This window comes from Nipponia nippon, unplaced genomic scaffold (assembly GCF_047370975.1).
Source record: "Nipponia nippon isolate SJK-2023a ecotype South Korea unplaced genomic scaffold, ASM4737097v1 scaffold_19, whole genome shotgun sequence".
Taxonomy (NCBI): domain Eukaryota; kingdom Metazoa; phylum Chordata; class Aves; order Pelecaniformes; family Threskiornithidae; genus Nipponia; species Nipponia nippon.
The window spans coordinates 4,922,625-4,935,561 of record NW_028262335.1 but is presented as its reverse complement, the minus strand read 5'-3'; the positions used below and the strand labels follow the sequence as shown (position 1 = coordinate 4,935,561).

The window sequence follows — 12,937 nt, the reverse complement described above, 5'->3', positions numbered from 1 at the left end:
ACAGCTAAGGGCAATCCTTAGTAGGATTTGTGCCTCCGGATTCATTGCCTGCTTTAGGAGGGATTTGGTTTATTGCCTTCCTTTCCCCAAACAGATGACTGAAAATGTGGCTGTTGCCTAAAAAGGGGCAAGAAAGGAGATGGGGGGGGGGGGGGCGGGAGAGAGTGAAAAACAGTACATTTCAGGAGCCAGAGCGATCCTGAAACAAGCTGCCTTGTGAAATGTCTGTGGGTAATGTGAATCGATCCGGTTCATTCCAGCTGCTCCCCCTGCAGAGAGCTGGCATGATGTCCTGTAGCAATGCAGCACCGGGTTCTCCTGCAAGCGCCACTGCAGACTGTGCCAGGCCTGTGCCCTCAAGCTGCTCCCTGCGGCGGGACATGTTGGCTCTCCTTTGACAGATTGCTCTACGGAGAGGAATTTCCCGCAGAAACTATGTCCTGGTGGCGCTCTGACCAGACATCGCCTCATTTTTTCCTTAAACAGGGCTCCCTTTTTGTAGGCATCTCCCTATCCACAAAACAATCTGGGTCTTGTGTGAATGATGTTTGGCTCTGAGCAGCATTGCTGTTGCTGAAATGAGACCGGTGTACAGACACAAACTGTTTAGCAGGTTCTTTTCTGTAGATCCCAGCTTATTTTTAACAGGATTCAGGCATTTTTTTCATGCTTTGCTTTTCTTACGTGGGGATATTTTATGGGCTAGCACAGTACTCTGCGTGTTTGAAGATTTGGGGAGGCTCCCCCTTGCTGCTCGCAGAGAGGAAGAGAGGGAGATGGTGAGATGGGGGGGCAAAATGGGAGCTCAGGTATATGTCTCTGGCTGAGCTGGGGGGGACTGGAGCTGCAGCCGGTACCAAGTTTAGATTATTACCCCACACGAAGAAGGGAAACCTGGAGTCAGACGCTAGGGAAAAGGGCAGGCTGCATTCAGGGAGAGGGAGGAAACAGGAGGAAGAGACCAAGTACTCTGTGTCTGTCTGAGGTGTGCATATCCCATTTGGGAATGTGCTTGTGGGATAGACCTGATGTTAAACAGCTTAATTTGGGAAAAGCAAAAAGTCCTCAGCAAAACGGAGGGAGAAAACATGGGTGACTAGGATTCATCTGGCTGCACGGATCCTGCATCATCCCACAGCTTTCTAGGGAGCCAGTTCGGTAGTGATGCAGCACCACGGCTGTGCGCCCCATGGTAGGATTGCTTAGGGGTGGAAGGAGTTGGGACTCCTTCCTTGTGTTCCCGGCCCCACGGGAATCGCTGGTCCATGGTTAGCAGGAGAGAGCTGAAGGGGCAGGACGCTGCCACTGCCTGACTGCGGGTGAGTCACGCCGCTTGCCCAAGTTCCCCTTTCCTCTCGCTATGCAGCAATAGTAAATCAGCTGCCTCATGGGGATGTGAAATCTTTGGAAGAGGCCGGAGGAAGGCTGCTGGAGCAATGGAGATCTTTATCCTATAGTGTCCGTGTTGTGTGTATCGAGTCATGTTCATCAAACAATATCAGGCAAAGTACAAAATACTTGCTGGGAACAGCAGCAGTCAAAATCTTTTCAGCACAAAGCCAGGGCCTGTTCTTATTGCTATTATCTGCTGCAAGCAGATGCTGCCTGGCATCTCCTTTCCCAACAGCAGTATTTTGACATGCCCAAACTGTCTGACAAACAAACCACCCACATGCTGCAGTGTTTTGACTTGCAGAGGGACCTTGCTGTAGCTGCTTTTCCTGAGCTGCTCGCTGGAAGTACTTAGGTGTCTGTAACTAAAAAGGTGCTTTGGAGGCCAGCATGCCAGCAGCAGAGGGTGCTGCTTCCTCACGCTGCAGGAGCTGGCGGGAACGACTTTTCCCAGCCCTGTCCTGCAAAGGGAGCTTTTCCTAGAGGCACAGACCAACACAGCTGGGCCTCTGACACCAACTCTTGCTGCTGTTCCTTGAGCCACACACAGCGCAGAGGTGAGCGCTGATCTCCTGTGGCACAGTGAGCTCTCTGGTCAGCCTGCTCTCCCGGGAGCTACTCCACAGCTGCTATTCCTGTATTATCCTGGTTGCTACCATTTTCCGTTTGTGGTCCCCCATCAAAAAGGCAAGGAACTCATTTTTCTGCTTCCCCACTCCCAACGGCTTCCCATGCACAGACTGCGACCATGTTCTTACCCCCTGTACATACAGGCTTGCGACATACAGTGCAATAAGGAGAAGGAGTGTCAGGATGTGTCCTTTTTACTGCAGACAGTTGTGTCAGCCAGTGAAGTTCCTGTGAATTCAAGGGGCTGCTCCTGGCACGTGCTCTCATTAAGAGGTAGTCATGTCTCTACTACATGTGCCTCAGAGGTAACTGGGCAAACAGCTGGTGTTGTAAGGGTTGCTCCAAATAGAATTGGAAGTTTGTAGAGTGTCTTCTGAATCCAAGTGCTCCAGAGTTGCATATATCCCGTTCTTTAAGGCAGGCCACTTCACATCCAGCGCCCTATGCTGAAGCGGAAAGGCAAAGGAACAGTGACAGGGACCATCACAGCAAGCCCCTGCTGTCCAGGTGAATGTAAAGCAAAATACCTGGATTCCACTTTGTTTCTGATAAAGGGTTCTGATAAACAGCCTCGTTTATTTCTGTTGCAGTGTGCTGAGATCTGAATTCACAAGAAGAGACTAACTAAAAGGAAGACGACTTTTTTTTTCCTGCTGTGGTGGGTTGACCCTGGCTGGACTCACCAAAGCCGCTCTGTCACTCTCCCTCCTCAATGGGACAGGGGAGAGAAAATATAACAAAGGGCTTGTTCATCAAGATAAGGACAGGGAGAGATCATTCCCTAATTACGGGCAAAACAGACTCGACTTGGGGAAATGGGTTTCATTTATTACCAATCCAATCAGAGTAGGATAATGAGAAATAAAAGCAAATCTTAAAAACACCTTCCCCCCACCCCTCCCTTCTTCCCAGGCTCAACTTCACTCCCAATTTCTCTCCCTCCTCCCTGCTGGCAGCACAGAGGGATGGGGAATGGGGGTTGCAGTTAGCTCATCACACGTTGTCTCTGCAGCTCCTTCCTCCTCAGGGGAAGGACTCCTCACACTCCTCCCCTGCTCCAGCGTGGGGTCCCTCCCATGGGGAGGGAGTCCTCCACGAACTGCTCCATCGTGAGTCCTTCCCACGGGCTGCAGATCTTCACGAACTGCTCCAGCGTGGGTCCCTTCCACGAGGTGCAATCCTTCAGGAACAGACTGCTCCAGCGTGGGTCCCCTGTGGGGTCACAAGTCCTGCCAGCAAACCTGCTCCAGCATGGGCTCCTCTCTCCATGGGTCCACAGGTCCTGCCAGGAGCCTGCTCCAGTGTGGGCTTCCCACAGGGTCACAGCCTCCTTTGGGCATCCCCCTGCTCTGGCGTGGGGTCCTCTGCAGGCTGCAGGTGGATCTCTGCTCCACCATGGACCTCCATGGGCTGCAGGGGGACAGCCTGCCTCACCATGGTCTTCACCACAGGCTGCAGGGGAATCTCTGCTCCGGCGCCTGGAGCACCTCCTCCCCTCCTTCTGCACTGCCCTTGGTGTCTGCAGAGCTGTTCCTCTCACATATTCTCGCTCCTCTCTTCGGCTGCAATTGCTGGTGTTGTGCAGGGGTTTTTCCCCCCCTTCTTAAGTATGTTATCCCAGAGGTGCTACCACCATCACTGATGGGCTTGGCCTTGACCAGTGGCAGGTCCGTCTTGGAGCTGGCTGGCATTGGCTCTATCGGACATGGGGGAAGCTTCTGGCAGCTTCTCACAGAAGCCACCCCTGTAGCCCCCCCTGCTACCAAAACCTTGCCACACAAACCCAATACACCTGAAAAGGGCCCCTTGGGGATGTCTTTGTTTTCCTCCTCCATCTCACTCTCTTTTATTCGCTTTTCCACCACATGGAGCCATCTTCCAGCTGAGGAGGGCTTGTTGATTGTCCTCTAAGCAGGCTTGGCAGGATTTCTACCTCATGAAGCTGCTGTTTTAACAGTCTCTTTCTCTGTTCTGCGGCACACTGTGTTACTTTGGCTTTGTTGCTGTACATTACAGACACTTATTGTTCAGTATCTGTTGCATTGTCTCCCTTAATTCCCACAGGCAGAGCCTGCATGCAGCACGTACGTGTTTCCGGGCAGAGTGTTTACCCTCTCTCTCCCCCCCTCTCCCCAGGGCATAGAAAGCTGCATGTTTGCTGCCTGCCTGTCTTTATACACACACCCCCCCCAAATGCAAAGCAATAGGATCCCCTTTTTTTGCTAGTCTACCAGCCTACCGCTGCAAGGTTAGTATCAGCCAGGCATGAAGCGCATCTACAAAGTCTGTACCAGCCTGAGAGTCAGTGCTCTTAAGAAGGATTTAGATGCTTAACTTCAGACATTCAAAAGGGACCCATTTTTCAGAAGGCAGGTGCTCATCCACTTCCAGACCCCACAGATAATCTACAATACTGAATGCTGAGCACAAAAAAGAAGGCATGCCAAGTCATTCCCCCTCCCACCTCCCTTTTAATAATCTTAGCATAAATTCACAAGGATGAGAGCTGGAAAAGTCTCTTCTAATCCAGGCTCCATCCCCAGTTAGTTTTCCAAACAGCCTTAGAGGGATTCCATTGCAGGCCATAAACACTGGCATTTGTCAGCCACCCCCTTCCGCCACTGTTTGCACTGTTGTTTGAGACGTAGACAGTATTCAAAGCAAGCGATTGAAGATTAGCAATTCCTGCTTCTTAAGGAAGCAAGAAAGTCAAATATTAAGGAAATAAAAGGAGACAAGATTCCGTAGGAGCTGTGATCTCATCTGGCGAGAAGCCACCACAAAGCTGAAAAGTTCTGCTTCAGCACTTGTCACATCTGGTTTCCTCCAACTTCCCTGCTGCTCTTATACCTCCTCCACCCCATTTCTCCCCTTCTCCCCTTCTCCCATTTCTGTTCTTTAAACAGAGATCCGTTAGAGCAGGAAACCCTTGCACACCTGGAACTAGTGCACGAGAAAATGCAAGACTGTGAGTAGCCCTCAGACAGAGAAGCTGACATCTGGCAATGGCAACGTGCTGCAAGGTGCTCAGGGAGAGAGAATGGGTCACAGTGCTGACCCGTGCTGGGAGGCAGGTAACATGGCTGCGGTGGAGTTAGGCGAGCAGCTGAATTCACAGGCAGACTAAAGCCTGCTGAGTTTCCTGTACAGCTCTCAGACATCATTCACAACTGTCTTGGACTCGGTGATGACATGTCTCTGCTGTTGCAGAAGGTGCTCATGCTGTGCTGACCGTTTAATACACCCTGGGGAGCTGTGGCTAGGCAGGCCAAGGAGAACCTGCTTTTGAGTCTCCACAAGCGAGATCTTCGGCTTCCCTCAGGACCCTGGCCCTGGCCATTGCTCTGTTACTCCCCTGCGTCACAGCAGATGGGCAGGACAAGGTCTCAGGGTAAGAGGAAAGTCCCCCATCTACATCTCTAGGCATCAAGAGCTACTGTCAGCCAACGAATTAACAGCTGCCTCCTCTCTGCCTTTCTAGGTTATGAATCCATGCTAGCCTTTGCCCCCCTCCCACCAGCCAGGTTCTCACATTACAGCAGCCTCCCACCTCAGCAGTAATGAAAAAAAGCATTTAAAGTAGGTGTACTTTAGTAGGTGTAGTAGATTGATTTACTGTAAAGGAGAATCAGGTCCACAGAGCTCCGATTCTGAGCAGTTTTGGAGTTTTCCTAGACAGCATTTTAGCTTGTCTTGCTCTCCAGCTAACGTATGCCTGGCACATTCCTCTAACATCTTTGGCATTGGCAGAAGAGACAGGGGTGGATCTTCTGAACAGTGGAGATCAACTGGGAGAACTCTCCACAAACAAAGATGGATTCACACAACAAGCTGCAAGCGTGCCGACAGAAAACACTGGAGCCAGGCCGCAGTGCCGCAATCCTTCCACGGCTCCCTCAGAGCAATATCTGCAGGGTCTCTGGGTGAGTATGGGCCCCCAAGGTTTGGCTAACTGTCCAAGAACTGAACAGTAATCTGCAGGAAAAGCTTAAAGGGGGAGATCTTCATAACACACTTGAGGGAGTATTGCTGAAGAATTTCTGCTGAAACTAGTGGGGAAAATTGGCTTAAATGGGAGCAGGACCAGGTCAAAGCAAAGTAGTTTTGAAAAAGCTACCCAAATGTGTATCTAGTTAACATAAAATTTCTCCTATTTCTATCTTGCAGGGTGTGAAAGAACATGTTTGTGCTGTATCTACAAACTCCCTGGTGTTTCTGGTCAGCTAGAGTAATAAATTTAATCTAATGTGAATGTGTTTTTTAATTAACCACAATGGCTGGCATAGAGCAACTATTCCCCAAGGACTTCAAAATATGCTTAACAAATTAGTGCCTCAGTCCTGCAAAGATATGAATGCACATATGAACAACTTCACATGTATGCATTGTCCCATGGAGTTCAACAGAATTTCTTTCCCTCCATTGGCTGAAGTCCTCTTTGGGGATTTTTTTGACTGTGTGGCCTGAAAGGGGTGAGGAGGAGGGGAGTATTCAGCAGGCTAGCTACCACACCTTGGCCTTCGCTTTACATTCATTTCTTCTGATTTCTGACAGTTCAGTGGGTTCAGCACTGGACGCTGCCCCATTATATGTCACTGAATGTCCTGCCGTGACCACCTCACTGAAGGAATAACCTAGCAGTGGGGAGCTTACGGCCCCTGGGGACCACGCAATTTCATTTCATCCCATGTGCAGCTGCAGGAGTTTTTTCCTTGTAAGCACTGGTCTAAGTTGTACATTAATGCACGGCCCATGAAACGTGACAAAAAGCCTGTTCAGCTCTCAGCAGATCATGCCTCCTTCTGCCAGCCTCCCCAGAGATCCAGCACGCGTATACACCCAGGAATCTCCTCCCTCACTGCTCACCTCCCTGCTCCCTGAGAGGCGCACAGCCAGGAGAAAAACGGCTGAGTATCCTGTCTAATTAAAAGGTAGGGAAGGAGCAGGCACTTGCACATTTATGGTTGAGCCTTGTTTGAATTAAGGCCTCGTGCTGGAAATGAAGTTCAGCCGAGATGAAAGCAAAGTCCTCCGGAAGCAGGGACGTAAAAAAACGAGGACACACAAATTAACCCTGCTCTTTTTTTCACATGTGCCCCAAGACCATTAGTGATGAGAACTGGTCAAGGCCCAGTGTTGATGTCCAACCCCAAAAAACAGTGACTTCAGCAGCGTGCAGGGGCATTTGTTCTGTACTGACTCAGATGGCAGGCTGCCACCTCCTGAATCATTCATACCACTTCCTGCAGCTCTTAGGTGGTCCTTGGAGGTATCCCATGGAACAGGGCTTGCCTAATTTATGACAATCCACTGGTTTATAGCTCCAAGCAGTATTGCTACAAACAGACCCTTTTTGTCTGGGAATGCTGAAAAATGAATCATCTCAAAGAGACATTGCTGGGTCAGATTTGTCCAAAAAGTTGCTTTTTGAAAAAAGACTGAAAGGAACAGAATTGTATTTCCCTGATTTATTTTGGTAAACAAATCGGCTTTAAGAAAGCAAACACACGTTCCCCGGAGTATTTGCAATGCAAATATTGCAACATTGTGGCAATGTATGAGGACGCCGAGGATGCAATTCATTAAAAAGCGACTAGATTGTCCACAAAGAAAGAAACAGCGCTAAGCCTGAAACTCGCGGCTATTTTTAGCCATTCTCGGAGCAAGCAGGGCGGCGAGAATTACACCGGCCCGATTTCGCCCAGCAGTACCGCCGGCTGGCCAGCGTTCACCCCCGCCCGCTGCCTGGGGCGGGGGCCGAGCGTCGCAGCCCGAGCCCGCCGTCCCCCTGCCCGGGGCGAGGGCCGCTGCCCGCCGCCGGCTGCGCCTCCGGGCCCCGCGGGCCGGGGCCGCCCCGCCGAGGCCGCCCCGCGGCGGCGCCCCCCGGCCCCGCCGCTTCCTCCGCGCCCCCGGCCCCGCCCCGCTTCCCGCCCCCTTCCCCGGGGCTGCCGGCGGCGGGGCGGGGCGGAGCGGGCCCGGGCGGAGCGGGCCGCGCCCCGGGCCAGGCCGGGGGCGGAGCGGGGCCGCCGCCGGGCGCTATTTGGGCCATGTGACGGGCCCGGCCCCGCTTGCCGCGCCTGGCGCCGGGAGGAGCCGGGGCGCTGCGGCTCCAGCCTCCCCGCCGCGGCGGAGGAGAGGCGGGCGGCGCCCTCTCCGCGCTCCGCTGCGCGCCGCGGCCCCGGGAGCAGCCTCCGGCCGGGCCGCTGCCATGGTCCGGCCGGCAGCCTGGGAACGGTAGGAGCCGGCGGGGGTCGGGCGCGGTGCGAGGCGGGTGCCCGCGGGCCCGGGCGGCTGCGCGGCGGCCCTTCCCCGGGGTGGCGGCCGCCGGCCCGGCTCCCCGCAGCGGGCTCCGGGCTGCCGCGGCCTTACCTCCGTCCCTCGGCGGAGGCGCCTCGGGTCTCTCCTCCCTGCTCCCCTCCCGCCCGTGCAAGCTGCTCGGAACCGGTGCCAACTTCAAAACCAACAAACGCCAGGCTGGGGTGAGGCCATGCTTTCTGACCCTCCCGAGCAGCTCGAAGGCGCTTGCACGGTGGCTCGGGCAGCGTCTGGCGTTGGCTGTGGGGCTGCCCATGAGCGTGGAAGGCCCTGTCCCTGGGGAGCACTGGTGTCAGTGGGGCATGGTCGCGGTGGCTGGGCCCGAAGTGCTGGGGCTAATGGGGCACCCGTTGCTCAAGCCAGTATCGGGGCCTGAAGAACTCCCAGCGTTTGCAAGGCTCCTGGAGCTGCGGTTGGGATACCGTGAGATGGGTGGCTGCCAGAGGCCAGCTGGCGTAGCTGTGTGTGGATTTGAAAAGCAAACACTGATAATGTCAGTTCAGAGATCTTCAGCTCATTAAGGAAGTCGAGTTGTTTGTTCAGTATCTGTGGTTACAGTGGTGGTCTCTGGAGCACACCTTACAAGGCGTAATTAATATGTCTGGTTTTTTACTACATAAACCTATGCTAATACAATGGGAGCTTATATAATCCTATATCTGAAGTACCTAGACTGTTGTTATGAGAAGAGACTAATCTTGCTGTAGCCTTGTGCTGAAGTATGCCATTTGTTCTCCTTATTACCTGGCTGAGAAGGGGGCGGTCAGTGTGGCTGATGACTGGTGGTGGCCATGCCTGATTAGAAACGGATGAATTGTCTGAGCCATTGCTCAAGATAAGGAAGTTTACAAAATGATTGTAAAAATGGGAGTTGCTACCTTGGAGAATGATCAGCTCTTTTTTTCCTCATAGCAATGCAGGATGAATTTATGAACCTTTTGTTCTAGAAGCAGTCTTCACTTTTCCCACCCCTCTAATGTCTGGTTTCTACACCAGATCCAGCATTGCAAAGCACAGTAGTATAGGCAGCTTAGTCTTGCTGGGTGCAAGCTGACTGCCAAATTACCAGAACCAAACTACGTGGAGTTTTCAGTGGCTTGCAGTAAAAGAGATCTGGCTATAGGATGGATGGGGTCAAAGTGGCTATCCCAGCCTATGAGGAAGGATATTTCTGCAGTGAGTTGATAAGGGAACTACGGGGAATGTGATGGAGCCGTGCTACTGTTTACAAAGTGAATGGCCATGCTGAGAAGCACTTCACTGGCTTGTGGAGGAGCGTCTTCCCTGCGCAACCAGCGGGTGCTGCGCCTGTCTCCTCCCTGCTCTGTCCGTGTGCCTGGCCACCGGCCCTGTCATGGCTCTCAGTAGTTGTGAAGATGGATGCGTAAAGCAGCAGTTTATTCTTCTCCCCCCTTGAAGACAAGGGATGAACTTCAGCAGTGGATTCCTCTGGGAGGCATCGTATTGTTGCAGTACATCAGCAGCAGGCTTTTTGCAGCCTCTCTCCTCTGCTTTAGAGGTTACTGAAGTGCACTATAATGTGGTTGGAGTTTGTTTGTAAACTTATGTTAGATACTTCTGAGCTGTGGGTTTGTATTCCAGGAACTGGCTAGCTAATATGTGCTGCATCTGTGTGGAGTCAGTTCCCTGCTGCTAGATCCTGGATGTGGAAAATGTGCTCTGCTTGTTGCTCTCCTGTGTCTTCCCCCGCCCCAGCCCCCTACATTTCCTTTCCTCAGAAAAAGTGAAAGCAGTCTGCAAGGGCTGCTTGTCTTGTCAAGTCTGTCTTGCAAGGGCTGATTAAGAATTCATGAAGTTACTGGAATTAAAAAATCTGTAGCTAGTGAGCCAGACAGGACGCTGTGTATGCCAGGCTTTGTGAATGAGTGCAGACCGTGCTGACAGTTCATCTTCCAAGTCACAATGTAGTTTTTGAAGAAGAGATGTGGAAGGGAGTATGCTCTATGGCTGGCTGAGGTTTGTGTCTCAGTCAAATTTTGTGGCTGGTGCCACTGAATATACTGGAATTGGCACCTGATAGGCTAGCTCCGATACGCCGATGCAAGCTGTGCTTATTGTTTTGGGCTGTAGTATACATGTACTGACCGAGTCTAGAGGCACTGAGGGCTTGTGTTGACAAGGGGAGTGAGAATTAACTGAAGTTGGCAGGGAGAATCAATGAGATGACCTCAGCTGGGCTGTGCTTATCTTCATGTCCTGTGGAAGGAGGCTTGTACATGTTTTAACTAGTAGAGTGATGTAGCATTATAGCAGTGGAGAGACAGCTTACTAGACCTGCATGGATTATACTAACAAACTCTGTTTTGGTATGAGTTTCCCTAACCTTGACTCTACCAAGAGCTGGTGTATGTGGCTGGCTGTGAAATTGCTGCCTTGCTCCTTTATATTTGCAAGCATGTGATGGGACTTAGCAAGTTAAGTTGCTGGTACAAGATACAAGTTGGACACTAGTTGCTTCCAGACAAAGCTGCGTAATGCCTGCGGAATAGAAGTGAGTAAGTGTCTGAGAACCAAGGTTACCAAACTGCAGTCACTGGACTGCTTTGCTGGTGGTCACTGCAGAATGGGTTGATGTCAAGGTGTTGACTCACTTCCAGTTACTATGCTGCTCTGAGTAACCAAAAAAAAAAATATTCCCTTGAGTTACTTCATGTGAGTAACTGCTACAGCTGCCACTGTTTCAATAAATAATTGCTGGGGGGGGGGGAAGATGAGTACAGTTGTCCTTAGCAAAGATGTGATATGTGCTACAGGAGATGGCCACACCCACTCACAGTGTGAAAATCTAGCTTAAAAGTTCTAGTTTCCAAGCACATGGTGGGGAAAAAGTGCCACAGTTAACTGTGTTTCCCCAGGGACTACTAAAGCAGCGTCACCTCTTTAAGAGAAGTAGGGAAGGCGTTGTTCATAGATTCCCTTTGAACTCCATACTGCTCTGCCCTCACAGGTAATGCTTTGGAAGCTCCTGGGCTAAAGTAAATTGGTCTGTGGCATTGATCAGGAAATTCTCTTCCAGGTGATCATACTTCGGGTGAAGTAGTATCAAGCCTAGAAAGAATATATAATGGATCTGTCGTGGAAAGATTCAGCAGTCTGGTTGGGCAACTGAGTATGACAGGAGACCAAAGGACGCTCTTGTGCATGGCAGGATGCCTTCCTGGAGGAATTACAGCGGGTTCTATAAATGAAATGTAATGTATAAATGTAGTGATGAGTGTGACTGAGATGCAGCCTTGTCTTACACACGGGAGAGAAGTGCAAACCAAGTAGCCTGAAGGATATGAGCACGCTACTGGAAATGAGGATGTCTGGTTTGGTGCATACCATTGGGAGAACTCGTATGATGTTTTTGTATGTCTGCTGCTGCTTGCCTCACAGCTGGGAGGTCAAGAGCAATCTGTTGTCTACCCTGATCCTTCCACCAAAGGACAGACTGAAACACTTAGCTTCTGCACTGTCTCTGCCCAAACAGCTTCACATAAATGTCACAAGGAAAAAGTTTGAGAGCAAGGGGATGGATGTCTGTCAGTCTAGCTCTTTCAGTGACTTTCTTTTGTCCTAGTTATCTTGCCTGATAAACTTGCAACTCTGTAGTAAACAAACACATGTATTGCCAGTGTTGTTAGGTATATGTTTGTTTGGCAGTTCTTCCCTGACTTAGTTGCAGGAATTGACATTCTTGGTGGCAGTGAAATCCTCCTCCTGTTCAGTGATCGGAATAACTGACCAAGTACCAAAGTGCTAACAAATCCCTGTACATCTTCATAGGCAAGGCTTGACTTCTCTCCCTTGCAGTCAGTCCAGCTGCGTACTTCTTTTCCTTCTTGAAGCATGAAGGTTTCTTCATGTCAACCAAAATGTCTGTTGTAAATGCATCCTATTATGGAGGATTTAAAAGCCAGCAACTTTCTACTAGTGACTTCTTGGCTAGTCGCTAGACAATCTGTCACCATCTGCCTGAACCAGGGATACAGTGTGATCTTGAAACAAACCTGTCTGAGCTTGGAAGCAGGCTGTGCTAGTGTTGTTTTGATCCTGAAGAGGCTCAGGAGTTACTGATGCTGCAGAGTTGCCTGTCTGGAAACAGTGTGTGACTAAGGAGTGTTTTTTATATAGCAAATGTGATTTAAATCTTCATTCTAGGTGTTAATTGGGTATGGGAGCCGCTTTCTTCTGTAGCTTTGGGGCAGCGCAAACTGCCTCAACTCTGTAGTGTTTAAGGGAAGGGAGTACAAGAGACTTTCCCTAGTAAAATAGATTTGGTGTGAGCTGGATGCTATATTGAGGTCCACCCTCTGTATGTAAAGGCAGTGAGTAAGGGTACTGGCAGAACAGTCAGCCGAACCATGAATAATGTCCTACCGTTGCGCTGAAAGTGAGTAAAACTGTCCCAGCCCCATGGACTGCCTGGGTGCTGCAGGCTGCCTTTGCAGGGGCCCCTTCTTTGGAAAGAGTACAGAGGGAAGAACAATTTCTTAGTGTGTTAACTATAAGTTTGAGCTCTGGGCCTGGACCACTGGGATGAGCAGATGCAAGTGCTGGTTAGTGAGATGGGTGCTTGGTGCTCTCATGACTGCTG

The 12,937-nt window shown here is 51.0% G+C and overlaps 1 protein-coding gene across 2 annotated transcripts in view; it reads left to right on the top strand.

Annotated features, from left to right (window-relative positions):
• Positions 1-8,046: 8,046 nt before the first annotated feature.
• The window catches only part of SPSB1 (splA/ryanodine receptor domain and SOCS box containing 1), a 39,330-nt gene continuing 34,439 nt past the window's right edge, over positions 8,047-12,937 (top strand). The window contains exon 1 of one of the 2 annotated variants that reach the window (XM_087755504.1): positions 8,047-8,256. The gene's annotated coding sequence lies outside the window, so the exon portion shown is untranslated. Of the gene's footprint in view, positions 8,257-8,479; positions 8,502-12,937 lie in introns of those variants that run through there. The other variant, XM_087755505.1, reaches the window with a different exon arrangement.